The 25108-nt window shown below is 40.0% G+C and overlaps 1 protein-coding gene across 2 annotated transcripts in view; it reads left to right on the top strand.

Moving 5' to 3' along the window:
• Positions 1 to 9003: 9003 nt before the first annotated feature.
• Positions 9004 to 25108, top strand: part of FRYL (FRY like transcription coactivator) — a 171082-nt gene continuing 154977 nt past the window's right edge. Inside the window, exon 1 of one of the 2 annotated variants that reach the window (XM_058192134.1) lies at positions 9004 to 9301. The gene's annotated coding sequence lies outside the window, so the exon portion shown is untranslated. Of the gene's footprint in view, positions 9302 to 10139; positions 10435 to 25108 lie in introns of those variants that run through there. The other variant, XM_058192135.1, reaches the window with a different exon arrangement.

Here is a 25108-nt window from a genome sequence, read left to right on the forward strand (position 1 = left end):
CGGTAGTCAACCTGGTCCCTACTGTCCACTAGTGGGTGTTCCAGCTTTCATGGTGTGCGGTAGGGGTTTTGTCTGATACCGAAGCACTTTCCTTTTTTTTTAATTTAATTGACTTTAAAAAAAAATTCATAGCATTATTTAAAAACATTTTCATTAGGTTTTCATAAAATTCCCTGTGACAATTTAAATTTGTGAAAATATACTATTTGTATCGCCCGCGCATAAGTTTAGTTCATGTTACCTAAGTGAAACTAAATGGCGCTATAGTGCGACCGCAAAGAAAAGAGCCTCGTCCCAGAATAGCTCGCGCATCTCCCCCCACAGTACCCAGCTGTAACAGACAAGCAGAGCTGGTAGCCGGCACCCCTTCAAACCCAATTCACGATGCGGGAGAGGCATGCGCAGACAATGATATACAGCACATTACTGTGGAACCGGTGGGCAGTTAGAAAATTTTACTACTAACAGAGATACAAAACTGGGCGGTAGGCATAAAAAGGTTGACTACCCCTGCTGTAACTTCTAAACCAGTCAACGAAAGCTGAACAGATCCTATCCCCTTTCGTAGGGGAAAAAAACATTCATACTAGGACATCTAATACAACTTGAGGATGCCTCTGTGCCTATAGATGAATCAATGGCCACATCATGAGGACACTATTATTCCTTTAGAAACAGTTAATGAGATAATTGGTGCCAAGATTAGCAAGATAGGGTACCAGTGAATATAATTCCAGTGTAAACTGCACTACTTCTGATCCTTTTGATTCTTGATTACCACTTTGGAATGCCACTCATTGATCCTTGATTGACAGAATGAACTGCTTGATGATTTTGACAAGGTGTAAGGACGGGAGGGAGGGAGGACAGACATTATAGATAAAGATTAGTTTTTATCATTCACTTTATTGTACCATCAATTTTAAGCACTGTCAAGGAAGAAATGACAAATGAACAAATTAAACCTGAACGTTCTTCAAACTTCTGTAGTCTGCAACTGTAAATTGATTAAAATTATTTCATAAAATATTATTTCATTAAAATAATACTCTAATTTTCTAAATATTTGTGTTGTTTTCTGTTAACGAATAATAAGATTAAACACTGGGGGCCCAGCATTGCAATCATCTACTTTGTTAAGGTGGGACTCTTCTAAACTCGATCGTTAATGTACATAGACTTTCAGACAGCTTGCTAACCTATTTACCAGTAGCTGTTAAACTTATTCAGCCACTCATCTCAAGTACATGACTCTGGTCAGCTAAGAATGATTAAAATCAAGATTAAAATATGAACACACTAAGAAATTAATATATGGCAGGTGAGACTGAAAAAAACCCCAACCAATGCTATGATACAACCATGATGTAGATTCTACTACACACCAAGGGTCACAAGCTCTCTAGGGAAACCAAGTCTTGAAGACCTTGGCCAGCACCCAGCAGGATCAGGGCTAGTTCTCAATATACTGTTGGAAGAAATGTCCATCTGGGTTCAGTTCCAAGTGGGGGAAAAGACACTGGAAACATGGAGACTGCTTGGAAAGATGGTTTAATGGTGGACAGGAATCACATAGCTTGGGTTCCTGAACAGAAAAGGTGATCACATGTTTCAAGGTGTTGGGTGAAGAACCAGAGAGGAAAGGAGAAGAAGAGAAGAAGAAAGGAAGAAGGGGAGAAGAGAGAGACAAGATGCTGAGTGCCTGAGTTTATACTCTCTGTGGGGCCCCACCTTGGTGTTTCCTGTTCCTGTATAAGAAATGTACCCAGATTGGTTGTCAAACTCCCAGGTGGTCTAGGGGGTCTTAGCTAACTTTGTAGGTTGTCTCTCAAGCTTGCCTGAGCCTTGCCATGTGGTGAGTTTCTGTTGCTAGATGGGTCCTAATGTGTTGCAGATGATGGCCCATTGACAAAGGTGGGGGGGATGAGTGAGCTTGGCTGAGGCCTTAATGGCCCATTGACAAAGGTGTGATGAGGCAGGAAGCTGCTTTGTCTTTAAAACAGGTTTCTCCATTTCTCATCCAAGGAAACACACTACTCTGCCATATTCAATATCCTCCAAAATATTTCATTCTTCTAGGAGAGGGGTGAGTGCTAACTTCCTACAATACAATACAAGGTTCGCCTGGTTCAGCAGTTGCACCCCTTCCTTGATCGGGATGCCTTGTGCACGGTCACTCATGCGCTCGTTACCTCTCGCTTGGATTATTGTAATGCTCTCTACATGGGGCTCCCCTTGAAGTGCACTCGGAGGCTTCAGTTAGTCCAGAATGCAGCTGCGCGGGTGATAGAGGGAGCTCCGCGTAGCTCCCATATAACACCGCTCCTGCGCAGACTGCACTGGCTGCCTGTGGCCTTTTGAGTGCACTTTAAGGTGCTGGTTACGACCTTTAAAGCGCTCCATGGCTTAGGGCCTGGGTACTTACGGGACCGCCTGCTGTTACCACATGCCTCCCACCGACCCGTACGCTCTCACAGAGAGGGACTTCTCAGGGTGCCGTCCGCCAAGCAATGTCGGCTGGCGGCCCCCAGGGGAAGGTCCTTCTCTGTGGGGGCTCCCACACTCTGGAACGAACTTCCCCCGGGTTTACGCCAAATACCTGACCTTCGGACATTCCGTCGCGAACTGAAGACACATCTTTTTATTCGCGCGGGGCTGTCTTAAATTGAATTTTATCAAATTTTTAAAATTCTTATTAACTAATTTTAAATGGGTTTTTTAGCTCACTGTATATTTTAATTTTCAGGCCAATTTTAAAATAAGTTTTTTAATTGCATTTTAAATTATATATTGCACTGTTTGTTTTATTTTTGCCCGTACACCGCCCTGAGTCCTTCGGGAGAAGGGCGGTATAGAAATCAAATAAATAAATAAATAAATAAAATACATAGCATCCTGGCACTTTTTCCTATCTTTGTATTCTCAGCCATACTTCTCCTGGCTTTTGTAGACATTCCTGTCCATATTGACTTAATAATCTTATCTGGCAAAAGCACTAGTCATCCCAACTCAGTTTCTCTCTAATATTCCCTGCCTATCGGATATTATATCCCTGCTGGTCCCAAAATCAACACTGAATGTAGCAGAATGAAACAAAAATTAATAAGCAATTGACTAATTTTACTAGCTTTCTATGCATATTCTTTCGTGGTTAATATATCTTCTCTTGCTAAAAATCAGCTTGGAACTTGGAAGTGCTGGACCAGCTTTGAGGGTTGGGAGATGGAGGGTTGGATTCTCCTCCATTTTCTTGAATACCTTTGAATATCACCTGCAAGTTACAACTGATCCAGAATGCAGCAGCATGTATAATGATGAGTTTACCTATCCAATACCTCTCTTGTGTGTTGTACTGGTTTCCAGTTTCTTCCAGGTACAATTCAAGGTGCTGATTATCATCTTTAAAGCCCTGCATGGCACAGATTATCTGCAGAACTGTCTATCTCTAAGGTCATCTACTGGTACCTGTCCTACCAGATCAGAAAAGGTGAGCACATTCCAAGTCCCTTCCCTTAAGCATTGCCACCTTGTGGGAGCCAGGAAACGTCTCTTTTCCGTGGTAATCCAGGCTCAACTCTTCCACCTGAAGACTGGCAGGCCTCTACTTGTCTAGCCTTCTGAAAAGTACTGAAGACCTGGCTCCCCCCCACACACACCTCCCACCCCAAGCTCTGGGATAGGGTGAGGTAGCAGAGAAGATTTTTTTGAGGAATTGTCTGTTGGAAGTTTAACTTTAATGTCAGACACTTTTTTAATGTTGATTGCGTTAATATATTTATGCATTATGTTGCTTTATTATTAATATTATTGTAATAGATTATTGGGAGCTTCCCAGAGTTTGATATAAGGGTTTTAAACAAACAAACAGGGAACAGAATAGCCTTTTCTACTAATCAGAGTTGATTGCAGAAAAGTTCTTTTCAAGCCTCCGTCATTTGGATCACAGGAAAAATCACAGATAGCATGTAATTAGCAGATTTGTATAGAAAGGAGTGATCAATAGTTGTTCGATCGAATCAGTAGTGGGTTTCAATTTCGGCCGCTACCAGTTTGCTCGTAGGTGCGCTCGCACGTGTGACACTTCGGCGCATGCGCACAGACGTACAGGTGAGTAGGTGGCGCCTCCTGTAGTGGTTCGCCCGATCTGGGGCGAACCGGTAGCAACCCACCACTGGCTTTAATGTATGTTTAAAAATGAGAGATTACATATATGAAGAATAAGAACCAAATTATACAGCGAGAACCAATCAAAGTTTCTTGTTAATTCCTGAGTGTATAACTATCCCTCTTTATCTTGGCTCGATAGAGATCCTTATAGCTGTGTCAAACCTACACAATGCTATTATTATAGTGTAGACATAAATTTAATATAGTCACCTCACTTTTCAATTAAATCAAAAGGATACACTTCGACATGTACACCCAGATATATTTAGGTGATGGAAAAAGCTGCTCACTATTTACGAACTGTTGCAAAAGAAGCATAATTCAAGCCATTTAAATTACTGGAATTATATGAACTCTCCCTGAGAAGTTCTACAAATGCTAATCTAATAAGGAACCAGTTAGTGACGTACTTTCCAGAATACCTATAAATAGTATAAAAAAACAAAGCTGCAGGCAGATGTGGCTGATATGAGTAAGGAATTTCCTTTTTCAGCAGTGGATTCACCATGCTAATTATGAAATTTGTATCCTGAGATTTTTTAGTTGAAGTTGTTTGCTGCTGGCCTCAAAATATTACTACCAGCAATTTTCCCTAAACTTTTAGCTACCAAATCATGTGATTTGTTTATTTCATTTTTTTTGGGTACATTTGTTCCCTTGCAGTTGCATACAGTAAGGCATTTTAAGCCATACCCTTTTCAAAATACCCCGAAGAACTGGTTTTTTCCCCAGGGCATTGGGTTGGAAGGTTTTACACCTCTATGGACTGTTTTTGATTGTTCTGAAGTTTTGAAGTGGCCTCTAGGGCAATATGTTTTATTATGTAATAGGTACAATCCACTTTGATTATTTAGATACAGATTAACAGAGTTGGAAGGGACCTTGTAGGTCATCTAGTCCAGGGGTCGCCAACCTTTTGTATCTCAGGGGCCACTAAATTCATAATTTTAAAACCCTCGGGCCCCTAATATTTTTTTAAAAAGATGAATAGTATTTAGTGCAATATAAAAAAATGCAAATAATTTTTCTGCAGACCACCAAAATTTTCTCACGGACCACCTGTGATCCGTAGACCACTGGTTCGAGTCCAACTCTCCACCCAACCAAATTTGCTGTTTAAATCTGAATTGCTATAGAGCGATAGCTAAGGTAGCTATATAAATAATCTAATGAATAAATAAGGCAAACTACCTGCTTTAGGTATGAGAGCATAGTAAGACAAGGGAAGCAATATAAAATTGTTGGCAACAACTGTTTTAGAAGGCTTACCTCACATGAAAAAGGTAAAAAAATCAGAAGGAATCTGGTAGCAACCTTTTGCCACTAACACATTTTATTAAAAGGCATAAGCTTTTGCGAGCTGTAGCATTATTACTATCTGTGTATCTTTGTATAGAGAAAATATTTTCTTTAAAAAAAAGAGTATTTGGTGGTTTCTTTTATTTTCACTTTTATTTTCAAAGCTATATTTTAAGATTCTTATTTTGGTTATTTATTTTTGTTGCAATCCCTCAATTTATTCAGCTTCTATAATTTAATTTATAAGTGAAATATCGCAGTTAACCATGACAGGAATTTCTGCACTGCTAATGAAACAGTCACCAACCATTTCATTCATTGGCAGAAAATTCTAGTGACAGATACATAGCTGTACCCATTGCTGATCCCAGTTCTTCCACCAATAGTTTCTGTCCAGCTGTTCTCTCCCTAAAGATAATTCAAGACAGAGGCAATGGTAGTCTTGCAGCTACCCATGGATGACTATTTCAATACCAGTATAGCTAATTTATAGCTAAACAGCGTTCCGTTTGCCTTTGGTGTTGAGTCATGCCGGCCACATGACCACGGAGACGTCTTCGGACAGCGCTGGCTCTTTGGCTTTGAAACGGAGATGAGCACCGCCCCCTAGAGTCGACAATGACTAGCACATATGTACCTTTACCTTTACCTATAGCTAATTTAAACCTGTCTCATTCGTAGACGAAGGGTGAGATAAAGGCAACATTACGGGACACGGAGAAAAAAGATGTTGCCAGGTCATGTTGGGACTATGCTTAAGTGCAAGTGGGCAGATTGTCCATATTCACGAATGAACTGACAAAGGTTTTGTGACAAGACTTTCCTATGCCCTAGAATCATGTAGCATTTATTTTATTTGCCCTAACGTATCCAATAAATTGATAGTAATTTCCCTGGGTACTCAGTGATATTTATTTATTATTTTATTTTATTTATTATTTGCATTTATATCCCGCCCTTCTACGAAGACTCAGGGCGGCTTACACTATGTCAAGTAATAGTCTTCATCCATTTGTATATTATATACAAAGTCAACTTATTGCCCCCAACAATCTGGGTCCTCATTTTACCTACCTTATAAAGGATGGAAGGTTGAGTCAACTTTGGGCCTGGTGGGGCTTGAACCTGCAGTAATTGCAAGCAGCTGCTGTTAATAACAGACTGTCTTACCAGTCTGAGCCACCAGAGGCCCATATAAATTATTAGGTGCTAGTCTAATCTGCCCTGCTTGTCTCACTGCCCTGATTGCTTAACTCAGTGGTGGCTAACCTTTTTGCCGTCGCATGCCAAAAGAGGGGGGAGTCCGGGGGGGGGTGTCACGTGCTTGCCCACACCCATAAGTCAATGCCCCGCACATGCGTGAGCGATTCCCCCGCACTCCCCCTGCTTTTGGCACGCAACGGCAAAAAGGTTACAGTGGGCCCGGTAGGCCTGTTTTTCACCCTCTCCAGGCTCGAGGTTTTTTTGGAGCCTGGGGAAGGCAAAAATGGCCTCCCCCACCCCCCAGAGGCCCTTCAGAGGCCGAAAACGGCCTGTTTCCCAACTTCCGGAAGGCCTGAAAATCAGCTGGCCATCGTGCGTATGTGCACTGGAGCTGAGCTAGGGCAGTGCTCGTGTGCCCACAGATATGGCTCCACATGCCACCTGTGGCACACGTGTGCCATAGGTTTGCCATCACGGGCCTAGCTCTTCACTCTTCTCTGACTCTATTTAAAGGCTGTATCATTTTGGGAGGCAGCTATAAAACTTACGTACAAAGTCCAACTTAGTTTGCACATGACATTAAGCTGCTGAACAATTGTTTAATAAAGATGCCACAGTTGGCTGGCCAGCTCAAAACCCTAATACATAAATCATGATTTACAAGCTAGGGCACCTTGGTTCGCCTATCACATTAATTAATTGCTTTGGTTTTGGTTTACTTAGCGTGACATGTGAACCTTCCGTTGGAAAGTAGAACTAGAAACTCAGCATGGAATACTACTTGTTCTAATTGTGACAGTGAACTATTCTTCACAAAATATACACAGTTCCATTTTTATTTTGGTTATTGTCCAATACTCAAACTCTTTCGCGGACCTTTCGCCACGAACTTAAGACTTATTTATTCCGTCTTGCAGGATTGGCTTGAGTTTTTAAATCCTTTAGCTGATTTTATGGGTTTTAAATTTTTATTAATTTTATAGGGTTTGATTGTATTTTAAAATGGAGCCAAATTTAATAAGTCTTTTAATGTCTGTTTTTAGTATTGTATGTGTTTGTTGCTGTATTTTATCTTGGCTGTAAACCGCCCTGAGTCCTTCGGGAGAAGGGCGGTATACAAATTAAATTATTATTATTATTATTATTATTATTATTATTATTATTATTATTATTATTATTATTATTATTATTATTATTATTATTATTAATGCAATACAAAACAAAAACAACTATCAAAGTGGGATATAACTCATCAAGAAAAATATTTAAAAGTGCAGTACAATGGAAAGTTGGTTAAGCATTTTGTGTGCTAGGAGAATTGGTGTTCATTAAATGTGGACTGAATACAAAAGTATGCTGAAGTGGCTTAGTCAAGAATGAATTAATGAATATCAAATTGCAAAACAGGTATCTGAAGAAAGCAAGCAGATCCTGAGGGAGGGGAAGACAAGCAAGTTGTAATTGAACAGAACAAATAAGGTTCTGTGCGTAAACTTAATGGAAATCATGATTATTTGCAAGAAAATATGAGAGGTTAACTAAATTTGTTTATATATTTTTTTCTTATCTCTTGTCTTTAATTTCTTTCAGAGTTTTGCATAAAATTGCTCTGTTGGATAAATTGGTTTGTAAGAAAATCTGTATATCGTAGTGTTTTGTTGTTTTTTGCTGCAAAAATGTAATACTGCAACCCTTCAGAATTCAGCAAGAAATAGCTGTAAAAAAAAAGAATGAAAACCAAGGTAATTTACACTTTGCCTATCAGCAAGAACTATGGTTTAGATAGCTGCAAATCAGATAATACACCTCTATTTTTTTGTTTATTTTACATCAGTTTCTCATTCTTGGCAAATTTATGACCTGTTGGACTACAGCTCCCAGAATTCTCTAGCCGGCGTGCTGACCAATTGGATTCTGGAACTTTCAAGTCCAACCTTAAAACTTGCCAAGGTTGGAAAAAGACGCTTTGCAACAGGAGCTCGGTGGTCCCTCCACTCATTCACGAGCCTGCGGACAGGCTGGTGCTGTTTAGGAGTGGCTTCCCTGTCGACCAATGGCAGGGAAAGGAAACGCGCCGCAAGCCCCAATGCCGACGAGCAATGCCAATCCCTTCGATACGATTGGGCGTCCGGCCGTCCCCGCCTTTTGCGTCCGAAGCTGGGCGGGTTGAGACTCGCTCCGTCCCCAACCAGCCAATCGGGAGGAAGGAGGAACGCGGCGACGGTGGAGTAGCGTGCCTCCCGACGAACGAGCGAGCGAGATGTTTGTTCCTGTTTGAGAGAAGCCCGCCAATCGGGAAGGCGCCGGGGCGGGGAAACGGTGCTGGGCTGCCGAGTTCTCGAGAGAGAGAGAGAGAGAAGCGAGGAGGGGAAAGGAGAGAGAGAGAGAGAAAAAAAAAGCCCCCGCGAGCCTTCCCGTCGCTCTCGGATCCGCAAAGGACCCACCGCAACAGGCGGCGCGACTAGGTGGAGGCGGCGGCCATGCAGGTCGCCGGCATGGAAGGGGAGTCTCTGGGCTAAGTCCCCGAAGCATCCACCCACCCCGGGAGGAGGAGGAGGAAAAGAAGAAGAAAGCGCCTTCTTCAGCTCGGGAAGGAAGGGGCGGGGGGGGAGAGGACCACCGCCGCCTTCAGGTAAGGCGCCACCTCAGCGGAGAGCACCTTCCAAAGAAGGTGAGGGGAGGGTTGTTGAGGGGAAACGGCGCCGCGATGGGGGAAAGTCGTCGGCCCACCTGCTGAGGAGAAAAAAAAGAGAGAGAAAATGATCCCGGATAAATATCGTCTCCCTCAGCGGCAGTCCGCCTCCTTTTGTTCACGGGACGCGGGGTGTGTGTGTGTGAGGGGAGCTTTTTGCCTCGAGGCCGTTATTTCCCCCCGCCCCTCGGTTGCCCCTAGAAACGGGAGGAGGGAGAGAGAGAGAGAGAGAGAGAGAGAGCGGCTCTCCTTCAGTTCGGCCAGCTGCCTCCCCCGCCCCTCAAAACCTTCCTGAGGCGACTGTGTGAGGGCGCGCGCCGGTCCTTCAGGCGGGCCGGCGCGAGCGCGTGTGTGAGGACGCCCCGCCTCCCATTCTCCCCCCCCCCCCCCGCTCCCCTCTCTCGCTGTTAGACCGGGAGACGCCGCCGCCCGACCAACTTTCGCCTCACGGAGGCGGGAGGAGAGCGGTGTGTGTGTGTGTCCGCGAGACGACTTTCCTCCTCCCCTGGCTGGTTTTTCTCCCCCCCCTCATTCCTCTCCCCCCCCCATCCCCGCGCGCGCCCGGAGACACGCGTGAGGATGTGGGCGTGACCTTTCCTCGCTGGTCCCCCGTCGTCCGTTCCGGCTGCGGTGTGGCGTCGCCTCGGGCCGGGCCACTCCCCAAAAAAAAAACGGTGGCTTTTCTTTCTTTTCTTTTTTTTCTTTCCCCCCCCCCCCCCGCTTCTTTGCCCGTGGGGACTGCGGTGGGAGCGCCCGTGAAGCCAAAGGACGAGGAAGAGAAGAGGGGGGGGAAAAACAAAACAAAAAACCGCCCGGCGTTGGGCAGCGTGGGTACCGCGCGACACGTGCGGTGCGAGAGAGAACAAGGGCTCGCTCTTGTGGAGGGCGAAGCCCGGACGGCGGAGACAATGGGCCTTTCTTAAAACGACGTCGGCCGGCTCTTCTTCCGCTGGCCTTGACTCGCCAAGATGCGAAGGATCCTTTTTCCCCGCTTTCTTTTGGGAAGGGGCCTCGGTGCTCCCTTGTGAGCTTGCTTGTCCTCTGGCCGACGTTTCGTTACCCCTCGCTTGTAGGTAAGATCGTCAGGGCTAGGAAGGAGTGGGATTTTGCTGTCAAGTTTTATATTCTGGTGTCTTAGCCTTGTCGGTATTAGTGGGGGTGGGTGGGCTTGGAGGTTCCAATAAGGGAGAATATTTGTAGCTTGGGGGTTGAACTGAGGTGCTCTAGGGCAGGGGTCTCCAACCATGGCAACTTTAAGCCTGGAGGACTTCAACTCCCAGAATTCCCCAGCCAGCTTTGCTGGCTGAGGGGTTCTGGGAGTTGAAGTCCGCCAGGCTTAAAGTTGCCACGGTTGGAAACCCCTGTCCTAGGGGGCTCTCTGAACTTGCTTGTTTTCTCGCAGACATTTCATTAAACTAGGTAGCATCATCAGTGCTAGTAAAGAGTGGGGTTTGCTGTCCATTTATATTCTGCTGGCTTCCCCTGTCAGTATTGGTGGCGTTGGTCTTGGAGGTTCCAATAAAGGAGAATATTTGTAATGAAGGGTCCTTGGTGCTCTCTGAGCTTGCTTGTCTTCTTGCAGACATTTGATTACCCCTAACTAGGTAACATTCATCCATTATAATAAGGAATGGGGTTTGCTGTCAATTTATAGTCTACTGGCTTCCCCTGCCAGTATTGGTGGGAATGGTCTTGGAGGATCTAAGAAAGGAGAATATTTGTAGTGAAGGGTCCTTGGTGCTCTCTGAGCTTGCTTGTCCTCTTGCAGACATTTTATTACCCTAACTAGGTAACAGTCATCAGGGCTAGTAAGGAAGGCTGTTTGCTGTCAGTCTATATTCTGGTGTCATGCCTGGGTGGGGGCGGTTTTAGGGATTCTTTGCTTGGGCTGTTTACTGTTGGCTTCTTTGGCAGTTTCTTGATTGGAGTACTGCTTACTTGGTCTGAAGTTAACCTTGGAGTTAATCCATGCTGAACTGAGTGCTTGAATACTGGTGGAGAGGTGCTGGAGTCTTTTTGTTCTCTTTTGGGCTGGTTGATTATCTCTTGCATTGTCTATAGATGTTAATGTCAATGTGTCTGTTGATTCTTTTTTTAATTCTTTTTTTAAAAAAGTTGCAGGGATAAGGCATGGCTCATTCTGAAGAAAGACGCAGCAATCTTTAGGGTTTGTGTGCTATTTGTTTTGGGTCTGGGTGTGTAGTGCAAGGATACTGAAGATGCTAATTGTGACGAGTGAAAATGAAACATTTTAGCAAACGGTCCTCTCTTCCTCCCCCTAAACTGAGAGTTTATTCCTTCCTGAATAAATAGAAATCTGTTGTTGTTGCATAAATAGGTGCTCAGAGCAGATTTTATAGGGGATATGTGTTCTAATGCTGTCTGCAACTCACCTGTAGGAGACACTTGAAGATTTCCAAATATGGACTCAGAACTTGGTTCCAGATTGTTTGTTTCTCATCCATGTTGCTACCATTTAGTGGAAATGCTGTCTGTAGACCTTATTCATAGTTAGAAACTTTAAGATGTCTATTACTGGCATTACAGTTCTTGTTTTGATATTGAAATGATGTATGGGTGATGTATGATATATGAACAAATGGTAATAAGAGGTGGGGTGTATTTCTCTGAAGTCTTTGCTTCTCTCACCTAGAGAAGAAAATGTTTGAAATTGTTGGTGCTTTATGTTTCTTCATAGATTTGCTTGGGATAGGAGTTGCTGTTTTCCCTGGCATGTTTTCTTCTAGCTCCTGTATGACGTATTTCTTATGAGAAGAAAAATAATATCTTCTGTCCCCCATCCTACCTTGTCTTCAGTTTAATGATGCCCTGATGTTTTGCTTTTATTTCTTATGGGAAGAAAGGTTGGAATTCTAGTACAGTAAGATCTGGAGATCTATGTATTTGCTGCATTTCAAATATCAGAGACTGCACATTGCTTTAAAGTGGATTTATATATAATCACACATACACAAAATAATTGGTATTATAGACAAGAATTTATTTGGACTGAGCAAATTTTTGTTTGCACATTATGTTACTATATTACAGCGCTCTTAACTGCAGTTGTAACTACAGTAAGCTGTAAGCCTTTCAGAGTCTCAGAAAGTAACAGAAGTACTAAAAACAATAGCAAAGATCAAATCCAGAGATGCATTGATTGGGTGTTGTTAACACCAATTGATACAATGTTTTTATAGCTATGAAATGATACAGACATTTCATTTATAGTGAGACATTCTAGTTTTTAGGGTGATACTTACCAATATATGAGGAGTTATTTTTCAGTTGACAAATAACGATGTGAACAATATAGTTTAAAAAAGGAAAATGGAACAAGGGTGAATAAACTTCTTTATATTGTTTGTACGGGTGTTCCTCACTTAACAACCACTTGTTCAATGACATTTAAACTTAGCAATGGCTCTGAATGAGTGGTATTTCAGACAGTCTTGTAGTTACAATTGTAGCTGCCTTGCAATCACATGATTATGATCTGGGTGCTCAGTGACTGGCTCACAATTACAATGCAGTGTCCCACAGTCATGTGATTGCCATTTGTGACCTTCACTGCTGGCTTCTAACAAAGTCAATGGGAAAGCCAGCAGGCGGTCACAAATGGTGACCACTTGTCATCACACTTAACAACTTTGCTTAAGGAAGACAACGGGAAGTACTGTTTCTAAACAATGTGGTCACATGATGTCACATTTTATGGCTATGTTACTTAGCAACAAAAAATCAAGTTCTAATTACCATCAACTTGAGTACTACCTATTCATTACACTTAAATGGTTTTTGAGCTATTATCACACTAACTTATTAATTTAGTATGCCACCATAAAGTTGTACATACTACTTGTATGTTGCAGTACATATAACTTGATATTTATTTTCAAATTAACTATATTGTATATTTTTTATTGGAACATCAAATAACCCCAGGACCCAACTCTATAACCATCTTAAATATGAGCCATTTGCCAAGCACCCAAATTTGATCATGGGATCATGGGATACTGCAACAGTTGAGTGTGAAAACCAGTCATAAGTCACTTTTTTCATTGCCGTTGTAACTTTGAACAGTCACTAAATGAATGAATATAAGTGAAGAACTACTTGTTTCCTATTTTCCTGACATTTACTTTGCTAATATTTATGTCTCATAGATCCTTTAACAGTTCTAGACTTCAAGTCTGCTATAGATATTAGCATTAACTTTTGCTTACATTTTTTCCTGTATTCATGTTGGTGCAATTATTTATAAAATCATTACAATCATTACAATGGTTATAATGTCTACTTATAGCAGGGTTCCCTTTTTTCTGTTTAAAAACGAATGAAGGCAACAATGTGAGATCAACAGAGTATTTGATAGTATAATGCTTAGTATATTCTGCCATATTCACAAAATTAAGAAATGCCAAGCTAATTCCATCATAATATTGACTTCTGGGTTACAGTATGATATTGAGTGGAAAAATTTGGAGAAATAAGGCATTTGATAAGGTGTTAGCGTGCATAGAAGAATGCTCTATTTCAGGAAATACTGTTCAATAATAATTTGCAATGCAAAATAGGTCTTGACTATGTTAATATAGTGGTTCCCAAGGAATTATAGTTCCTAGGGAACTACAGCAAAATGCCTAATTTATTTATTATTTTCCCTATTAAATGAGCATCTCCTTTGAACATCACTTTCACTGGAAAATAGTTTGAGTTTGCTGGAAAATAGTTTCATTTATGAAAATGAACTTGGCTTGTATGCAGAAGTTCTCACATGGTTTGCTGTAGTTTTTGGAGCTGTTTATTTTTAGATTTTTCATTTAACTACTAAATATATGATTAAGAGTCATGGTAGCACAGTGATTAGAATCAGCAGGTTCTGACAGGTTCTGGAGAACTCATAGTGGAAATTTTGAGTAGTTCAGAGAAATGGCAATTACCACCTCTCGCTGGCCCAGAGTGGGGTGGGAATGGAGATTTTGCAATATCCTTCCCCTGCCACACCCACCAAGCCAGGGAAAAATTTTGAATTTCACCCCGGATGGAGGCATATGTAGAGACAACAATAGAAAGAAGGTACAGCAACCTTAATTAGGTATAATTGATAACTTTAATAATATGAAGTTTCAACTCCTACCCTTAAAACGATGCTATAGAGTACTGCACATCAGAACAATTAGATACAAGAACAGTTTTTTCCAGAACTCCATCACTCTGCTAAACAAATAATTCCCTCAACACTGTCAAACTAGTTACTAAGTCTACATTACTATTAATCTTCTCATCGTTCCCATCACCCATCTCCTTCCATTATGACTGTATGATTGTAACTTTGTTGTTTGTATCATGATTTATATTGATATTGTTTCCTGATTGCTTATTTGTACCCTATGACTATCATTAAGTGTTGTACCTTATGATTCTTGACAAATGTATCTTTTCTTTTATATACACCGAGAGTGTATGCACCAACACAAATTCCTTGTGTGTCCAATCACACTTGGCCAATAAAGAATTCTATTCTGTTCTGTTCTATTCTCTGTTTTATTTTCTGTTCTATTCTATTCTAATATAGTTGTTTCTTGAAAAACACTGAGGATAAACACTCCTCATTCTTCTCATCCTATCTTGTATTTGGTAAGCTACTTTCTGTATTTTGGAGAGTGAATGTACCTAATCAGATACTTACTAGATTATTTATTGTATTTATATCCCATCTTTTCTCAAAGCAGCTCAAGGTTGTGTATATGGCTGTCTTCCCTTCAAATAAGGGAAGAAACAACATGAAGATTTTCTCACTAAAACTTCATTTCCTGATATTTGGCATATGGTATGCAGTCATGAATTGGTTATATATTCCGTTCTCCATCAATTTGTAAGTATCTATATGTAAACTGGGAACAATTTTGGCAGATGGTCCCAAGGAAAAGTAGTATTACTTTCTGTTCCTGTCATGGCAATCGGAAATTGCCTTGCCAAATAGAAACAGAGGTCCTGAGTAAAAAGCCCAAAGTTGTCTCTAGTCTAGATAGAGAGAATTAATATTGTGGTTGAATAAGAGTTGGGATTGAGGTTGAGCTAGGAGGCTGTATGGTCTGGAGGTTGTGAGCTGCTTAGGATCACCATATAGATAGGTAGCCGACTTACAACTGTAATAGAGTTGGGAATTTCCACCAAATTCCACCTTGATTTTATATCTTTTTTTAAGCAAATGCGATTGTTAAACAAAAGCAGTGGTTGTTAAGTGAATCCATTAATTTTATTAGATTTTTGCCAGAAAACAACCAAAAAGGTAATGGCTGTAAAGGTTGCCAAGTGATCAAAATGTGGTCGTGTGACCATGGGAATACTGCTGCTGTTGGAGCTGCAGAACAACATATGTAGTTTTTGGGAGTGGTCTGTTGTACCTTTGAATGGTCACTAAATGGCCGATTGCTGAGTGAGGAGTACTTGTATGTTCCATAAATAAATTCCTTGTTTTATATAATTCTGTCATTCCCCCCCCAAAAAAGCTTCTAAATTATCTTATTCTGCCACAAAGGCAGATGTGACAGCTACAATCTTGCATTATATGTAGTATAAACTGTTTTACAGGCTTCCGATTGATATTTCCATTTATGCAATTCCAGCAAAACTAGCATTAAGATGTTTAATGGGATTTAAGGATTGTTAAATTGTTGGTTCTTTGATAATTTAAGTTTTCTCTGATACAAGTTGTGTACATTCTTACATGTGCCACTGAATTCAGAAGCCTGTCTCCTGATGTGTGAAGATGGGCTTAAACATGATGGGATTTATTGCTATAATACCTTTAGCTGTGGATACTTGGTCTTCCCTTGCATGCTTGATTTCATTACATATTCCTTGCTGATACTTGAAGGACTCTGTCACATGTTCAGAATCACTCATTTTTAAATAATCTATGCATATTTGAAAACAACCAAGGGTGTTGTAAGACATTATAGATTAATTATTTATTAACTTTATTAACATTTTTTATGGATCATGACATAGCCATTTCTGGAGGGGGGAATAGAATTACTGTAATTAGAGCAATAGTTATGATACTGGCATTTTTTCATTGAGTGCATTAAATTTGATCTATGTTTAATTCATGAGAAATTGTAAAAAATTTCTTACAGTACTGAATTCTAGCATAACTACTTCCTGATAAGTCTTTGTAATTACATTTTTGAAAAAATCTTTGAAAATTGAAATGTATTCCCATTGAGTTTGCAATCATTTATTATTTTGCATAGAAATTGGTTTGCTGGTAAAGTGTAGCATAAATGAATACACCTAAGAATAAGATTCATTTTTTAATAGTACTTTATTAAACATTACAATTAAAAAGCTATAAAATTAATACAAACTAAAATACTAAAAAAACAAGAATATAGTTAAAAAGAAGAAATGGCTTCCTGTTCAACACAACACGTATAAACAATTTTAGTAATTTACTAGACAACCCATGACTATCGGGTCATTTATTTTAGAGATAATTCTTTATCACAGGTAGGTAGGGAACAGTGGGAGCAGAGTGACCTCCAACTTCCTTCCGGCTTCCCCATTGATTTTTTTGGTAGGGACCATTAATAATAACAATCATGTGAGCGTGGCAGTAATGAAGTGGCCACAAATTTGTAAAATTTCAATATCATGGGTCCTTTTGGACACATTCTGTAAGTCAGCCCATTTGAGCTACATTGTTGCCCTATGACAGTGATGGCTAACCTTTTCCAGACCCAAACTCCCAAAAATACAATGTGTGCGCAGCCCCACACATGCGTGGCAGAGACCCAAAGACCAGCTGTGCAGCGGGAGGCGCGCGCGCATGCGCAGCAAAACTGAAATGGGACTATGGCTTGCATGGCCACAGAGGGTGCTGCGTGTCACCTCTGGTGTTTGTGCCATAGGTTCGCCATCATGGCCATTTTACCCAATTTAACATATAAACCAGGGGTGTCCAAAGTTTTTTTGGTGAGGGCCAAATACAGAAAAATAAGCAAAGGCCCGGGCCACACCATTGAACGGGGGGTGTGTCTAATTTTTTTCGTACCAGTTCTGTGGGCATGGCTTATTTGGGGGTGTGGCTTGGTGGTCATGTGACTGGTGGGCGTGGCTAACTGCTCATGTGACTGGGTGGGCGTGGCTAACTGCTCATGTGACTGGGTGGGCGTGGCTAACTGCTATCTTGCGTTTCTTCGGTGCTGCCATTTCTGGTGACTCGCGGTAAATATTTAGGACTATATCAGAGGCCTGAAAACCTGGGACATTACAATACAGATGGATACAGTCAGTCTACTAAAAAGCAACAATATGTGGATATCATCTTCATTTAAGGGGGGGAAATGTTTCATATTCATTCATCTTGGCCAGGGGTGTCCAAACTTGGTCCCTTTAAGACTTGTGGACTTCAACTCCCAGAGTCCCTCAGCCAGCAAAGCTGGCTGAGGAACTCTGGGAATTTAAGTCCACAAGTCTTAAAGAGACCAAGTTTGGACACCCCTGATCTTGGCTTTTGTTTTGTATTTGGTATGAACTTGAAACTATGTTTGCGATATAGTTTTTGTCTGGAGACATTCTGCACACTTCCCCACCAACGCTGTTCATCGCCGCCTCACCTGTTTCTCGATGGCTGACACTGCCGACACGCGTGTCCGCCCCCTCCCTTCATTATTCCCTGCCCATGGGGTGGAGGCGCGAGGAGCCTCGCCAGGCGGCCCGAGGAAGGCCAGGGTAGAACTGCTGGGGTCGGGCATGGCCAGCAGCCTCTTTCCCGCTCGCCGCCGCCTCCTCCGCCCCCTCCCTTTGTTATTTCCTGCCCAAGGGGTGGAGGCGCGAGGAGCCTCGCCTGGCGGCCCGAGGAAGGCGAGGGTAGAACTGCTGGGGTCGGGCACGGCCAGCAGCCTCTTTCCCGCTCGCCGCCTCCTCCACCCCCTCCCTTCATTATTCCCCGCCCATGGGGAGGAGCCGCGAGCCTCGCAGCGAACCACCGGGAGGCGGCCGAAAAGGGCCATATTCAATTATACTTTCAGAATTTGCTGCGGGCCAATAAAAACTGACCCGCCGGCCGCAGTTGGCCCGCGGGCCATAGTTTGAACACCCCTGATATAAACAAACACAAGAGTTTTAGTAATAGATTGCCTTGTCTTACAATGTAACAAATGATCATTTCTTACTATATTTCATCTTTTTATAAACAAATCCTTAAAGCCTCATCAAATAATGTCCTAGGAGTTTTTCTTCATCCTTTCTCCCTGAATTCTTTTAAAGATTTAACAAGTCTGTTTGGTAAATCCAATATATAAGAAAGTTATTCAACTCATTCTTTGTTATTTGCATTTCCCTTTTAATTATTAAGACATCTATCAGTTTCATTTGCATGTCCAGTGTAACATCTTTTTTCATATCATTCTTGCAACCTGTCATTTTTAAATCTCCTTTCAGAGCAGTCTCAGTCTTGTCCAGTATAACTTGCTCCTCTTCCACAATATCGTTTAACATTTAAGCAGTCTATCTTACACTTTTAAAATTAGCTTCTGAGTCCATTGTTCCAAAATACCATCCAGTGTTAGTTATTTTGTTCCAAGCATTCTTTTCCTTTAATTGCAATCTTAGTTCCTTCTGATTCCCCTATAGCCCAACCTTCAAAGTCCCATCTTATTATATTTCTTTTAAGAATTCAAAATAAAATAATTCTCCCACGAAAAGGATTCTTATAATTTCAAAATCTTACTTCAAATTCATCTGGACCCTTCCTTCCTGTATAACTTTCTAAAATAAACATTCTAATCATCCTGTTTATTTAAAAAAAAAATCTAAGTCCTAAAATTTACATTAAGAAATTCTTTTGCTATATAGATTGAAGTAGGCTCACTGCTATTGTAAAAGTTATCAATTTAGGATTCCTAAAATGGCTGAATAGTAATTAATAAGCAATTTCAAAAGCTGATTAGAAAAGAAAGTGTTATTTGAAAAGTCAGTCTGGGCTAAGATGTTCCCTTATCTCCCAGAACCCTAAACCCATTGGAGGCTGTTGTCTTGCCATCTCCTCCTAGGGAGCAATTCTGGAACATTTGTGGGTGATCCCAAGTCCTTTCCTTGTTTGGAGAGGAATCGCAAAGAGCCTGTCCACGTAATTCTGCCACAGTCATCACCATTTCTTCCCGTAAGTGCAAGAATGAGATTTATTTCCAGTAATGAGATTGGTGATACTATTGGATCCTTTATTATTTCTAGTATGGTTTGGTGGATGGAATTAGTGTAAAGTCTGTGACTTTACATCAAAGTTAATCTGAAGAATATTGGTCAAATCTGATTTTCTGTTCAGTACCACCTGTAACTGAAGACATTCTCATGCTTTATTTTGGATGTTTTCTGGCATTTTTATATTCAACAGTAATAGTTTAAAGCTGTTAATGCTACAGGATCACAAACAATAATCTTCCTCGGTTTTTGCCCATTCTATGTTTTGAAACAGATTTTTATCTTGTTTTCTGACTATTCCCAATCAGGAAGTAAAATCAATTGTGCATAAAATGTGGAGGATGATTAAGAGGGAGTCAGTTTCCCATGTTTAACGGTTTCCCATTGTTTACTGCGGAAAGGAAATCAGTTATTTCTTATATCAGAATGCTTGTAAAAGTGTTTTGAGTATAGTTTTGTTTATATTTTAGCCTTTTTATAATAACAGTATTCTGGTTTTGTTTCCTTAAAACTAAGTAAGATGTAAATCCTGTTATTGCATGTTGAAACCTGAATTGTTATAAACAGTCAAAATGCTTGAGGGTCCTCCAGGGTAAAATTACTTATGTTTTAAATATGAATGTGATTTTATCTCCTAATAGAAAAGAGGATTAGAGAAGGAGGTTCATTGCAGTTTAAGTAATTAAAGCAAGTGCTACAAAATAGATAGATAGATAATAGATATAGAGATAGATAGATAGATAGATAGATAGATAGATAGATAGATAGATAGATAGATAGATACACACATGCACACACACACACATACATACATTTAGTTAAAAACTGAGGCACAGTTCAAATAAACATGTATGCCATGGAATTTGAACTGTGATCCAGTGTATCTTTCTGATTAATCACTGTTAGCACATTTTGAAAATAAAATTAAATATATCTGTCTTGCTTGCACTGTTTGAATGTAAAATAAATAATATTCTGTAGTATGTGAAATGATGAACTAAATGGTCACTAGAGTAATCCCACAAGAAAGTCTGAAAAACTAAGGAGGCCTGTTGCAGTTTTGTGTTCTTTGTGCACTGCCTAAATGGAAAGAAAAGAACCACTCTTCAAATGTATGATCAATTAACTGTAGGATTTTATAGAATGTTCCAGAGAAAGTTTTGGAATACTAAGTTACTGGTCCTTTACAATCCATTCTATAAATGGAAGTTTACTGTAATCTCATAAGACTAATGGAAGGAATTCCTCCATTTTGGAGGGGTTGGCCTAAGGATTTTTCCATTTCCAAAGGAATAGTTCTGTCTCCAGTAGAGTTTCTGTAAGAATTACATATGGAGGGTTGGTAGATAGGATTGCTCTCCAATCTTCTGTGAAAATTCGCAGTAATAAAATATCTACTCATAGTAATGTATTTTTTTTCTTTTTCTTTTATGTACACTGAGAGCATATGCACCAAAACAAATTCCTTGTGTGTCCAATCACACTTGGCCAATAAAATTCTATTCTATTCTATAATATTAGACATTCTACAGTAGTAGACGAATGAAATAAAATTGACGAAAAGTTTTCATGGTAATCTGGGCAAAGATTATATTGAATTTATTTAGAGAAGTGTAAAAAAAGTATTAATTAAAATCTATTTTGTATTTATTTTAAAGGTAGCTTTAATTAATCAGATTGGTCACTTTATTTTGTTGATAGCTCAAATGTATATCCATGTCACAGAAAGGCACTCTGAGTAGCATACATTTTCTTAAAAAGTAAGTCATCTGTCCTCAGTCCTACTTAATGCAACTTAGGAACTGTATTTAGCAAAGATGGGATGTGGTGGCTCAGTGGCTAGGACGCTGAGCTTGTCGATTGAAAGGTCGGCAGTTCAGCGGTTCGAATCCCTAGTGCTGTGGAACAGGGTGAGCTCCCATTACTTGTCCCAGCTTCTGCCAACCTAGCAGTTTGAAAGCATGTAAAAAATGCAAGTAGAAAAATAGGGACCACTTTTGGTGGGAAGAGAACAGCATTCCGTGCGCCTTTGGCATTGAGTCATGCCGGCCACATGACCAAGGAGACGTCTTCGGACAGCGCTGGCTCTTCAGCTTTGAAACGGAGATGAGCACGGCTCCCTAGAGTCGGGAATGACTAGCACATATGTGTGAGGGGAACCTTTACTTTTTACCTTTATTTAGCAAAGGGTTCATCTGATTTATACATATATGTGTGCTGCGTATAACAACAAAACCTTAAAATTGAGAGCAAACAGTTGATGTGTGTTTTTAAAAAAACTAGTTTTTTCTTTAAAGGTAGAAAATATGAAAAGTGTATGTTCTAACATTAACACAATACCACAATAAGAAAAAAATCAAAATAACACCTCTAAAATTTCAGAACAACTCCCTCACACTTAGGCCTGACTACATGATACGACCTCACCCCTTTTGTGGTCCTCAGCTTGCCCAAAATGGTTAAGTATAGAACTTCGCTTTCTGCCTGTTTTAAATGTCTCTGAATTCCATTTTCTAAGGGAACAAGCAGTTATTTTACTTTGAAGTTGCTTCCCTATCACTTGGTATGTTACAAGTGCATTCCTGAAGATCCCTGGAGGTAATAAATTTAGAATGTAATTTCCCAATTTGTGCCCATGAAAAGAAGGAAATAAGGAGCCTAATTTTAGCTGTTCTATCCAACTGAAATCAGAGTATGCCTACTCTGAGCTTATGCTAATTATCTTTTTTGAAATAAACCAAATGAGAACCAAAGCTTCTGAACTTGACAGAAAATAGACTTATGGTAGCAATCAAGATTGCCCTGGGTATAGGGCAATCTTCCGAAAAAGTACAGTTGGGTATCTACTGACAGTGACCCCAATTTCAATATTATATGAACATTACAGAGTAATTCTTGAGTACATAGGAATGGGCCTTCTACCATTTGGCTCTCAGGCTAAGGCATGTACTTCCTAGAGAGTCACATTTAACACATAGTTTTCCTGCGTTTAGGAAGATAGTAAAATTTTCTTCTGTCAGGATTTTATAGTTAATTTGTTCCAATTATTACTTTTGATTTCTTTTTGTTATGATCTAAACTTATTAAAATATTCCATATTTGTATATTATAATCTTATTAAGGTAGGAATTCAGTAAGAGATCTGATGAGTAATCTGTTTTTGAGACTATTCTCAACCATCCTCAAGAAGTATAGAATAAAGAATTGCTGGCCGTGGCTGTAAACTTGGGATCCAAAAATTCAAAACCTTGGTGAAGACAAAAGGTACCATCTTCTTAATTACAGATTCTATAGGCCTCATTTTACATCCACTAGCATCATCGCTATGGAGGATAGAGCCACCACATGCAGATTTGTTAGTGGATTTTAAGGCTATCATATGTTGTTATCTTAATGTCTGCCTAAAGGTTTCTGCATTAGTCTGATAAAAGTTTGCCTTCAGAAAAAGCTTCTGAGTTTTAAATTAATATTGGGAAAGCAATTATTAAATACTATGATGTCCATGGAGGAAAACAGAAGCAGTACTTACAGGGGTAGAGGGTTGTTTTTTGAGACTCAGGAAAGTAGTATTTGTAAAAACTGATGTTTAAGGCCAACTTTAGGAAGAACAAGGAAGGGTTCAGGGAATCTTTTTAATAACACATGAAAATATGCCTTTTCTCCATCTGTCATGCAATTCCTGGAAAAGATTTGACTGCTTTAAAGAATTGCAGATAGATGTTATATTCCAAAGAACATTTTCTGAAACTGAATCAAAAACATGGACAGCCTTAGTATATGTTGTAACCAGCAATTTTATGGATAGATTTCTTTCAGCTCTTTTTTTGGGGGGGGAATAGATAATAGTCCTCTTTGTTGGAAATTAGGTTTTGCTTCAACTGTGAAAAACAGCCAGAGTTGTTGTTTGCTCAAAATCTAACTAAAATTATTCACCTGAAGAGCAAGGCAAGGCAAGTTTTAATTTGTGATACTGTTTATAGTATTAGCGGCAGATTTAAATACACACACTATTGAGAAAATTTTTAAGACTACATTGGATTGTAGTTGAACCTGAAGAAAAATGAAAAGTTTTGCATTCTGAGTCTGCTTCTATGAATTGATTTCAGAGTGTTTGCTTTTTGTAATTCTTTCTTTGCTTTTGAAAAGAGAGAACATTCAGCTTCTGTGTTTCCTGGCAAAAACATTAGAATGCATAACAGGGTAGAAAACTATCCTTAATAGGAAGGATGGATGGGAAAGAAAAATTGGAAGTCTCCTTATGAGGTCTTGATCCCAGCACTGTTTATTTTGGAGAAATGAAAGAACTTAAAAACAAATGTCTGTAAAAGGCAAGCTTTTATCTTAGAAACATTACCCAGAAATCTTAAATACCTATCTCTCTCTAATCCTGTTTGTCTTGAATCCAGTTGCTGTTGCTTCGGGGCACATTGGTAATGGATGAAAATTATTTCTGTTCACCCTGATTTGTTGCAGTCTTGTGCAAGAAAATGAACTGCGTATGAGGAGATATTTCTGAAAGATCCATGGAACAGAGATGAATAAATACTGTAGACGAATCTGTCGTACATGTTGAGCTTTGTAAAGGTTGTTAACATAGTTTGCTGGTTAATTGTTTATTGTTCTGAAGAGAGGAAGCTGTAAGATTTTTTAAAAACTAGCAAACCCCTAGTAAGGAATATCAAAGTAAATTATTTCTGAAATGTAATATTTAATATTAGAAAAGCAAACTTTTAAGCATTATAAGTTTTCTTTGGATATAATTCCTTTTATAATGCAAACTAGCAGGAATGGGTAGGAAGAAAATGCTCTTAAGAGAGAGATTTAGAATTGCCTATCTAAAAGAGTATTAAGAATCTGAACTAAGTAAAATTGAATATGGTGCTAGTATTACATATGTTAAATACAGATTTTTTTAATGTGATACCGTGTTTCCCCGAAAATAAGACCCTGTCTTATATTTATTTTTGAACCCTGAAATAAGCTCTTGGCCTTATTGCCATGTGCTCAAAAGCCTGATTGGGCTTATTATCAGGGGATGTTTTGGGAAAAACAGGGTAGCAGGATTGTGAACCTGAATCTGCATGCAGTCTCAGACCCTATTTTGCAACTATCAGAATAGCCCCGGATTATGGTGGTGAAATTCAGTTGCTCACTTTTGTTAAACAGATGTCGAAATCTCAGTATTGTTTAATGAATCTATTTTCTGTAAACATGCTATACATCAGAAAGGAGAAAAGGGTCCTGAATTTTTTTTTATCATGAATCACTAACTATGGCCCTTGCAGTCTCTAAAGCCCAAAATCATAATAAGAATGTAGAACCTAGCATGTCCCTCACCCTCTCCAATTTTTTATACTTGCACTAGAGCAGTGGTTCTCAACCTTTATAGTGCTGTGACCTCTTTAATACAATTCCCCACGATGTGGCGACCCCTTTAATACAATTCCCCACGATGTGGCGACCCCAACCATAAAATTATTTTTGTTTTGAATTTATCGCACCTGAAGCCGTATTGGCTAGCGATCTGAACTG

This window comes from Ahaetulla prasina, chromosome 8 (assembly GCF_028640845.1).
Source record: "Ahaetulla prasina isolate Xishuangbanna chromosome 8, ASM2864084v1, whole genome shotgun sequence".
In the NCBI taxonomy this organism is placed as follows: Eukaryota; Metazoa; Chordata; class Lepidosauria; order Squamata; family Colubridae; genus Ahaetulla; species Ahaetulla prasina.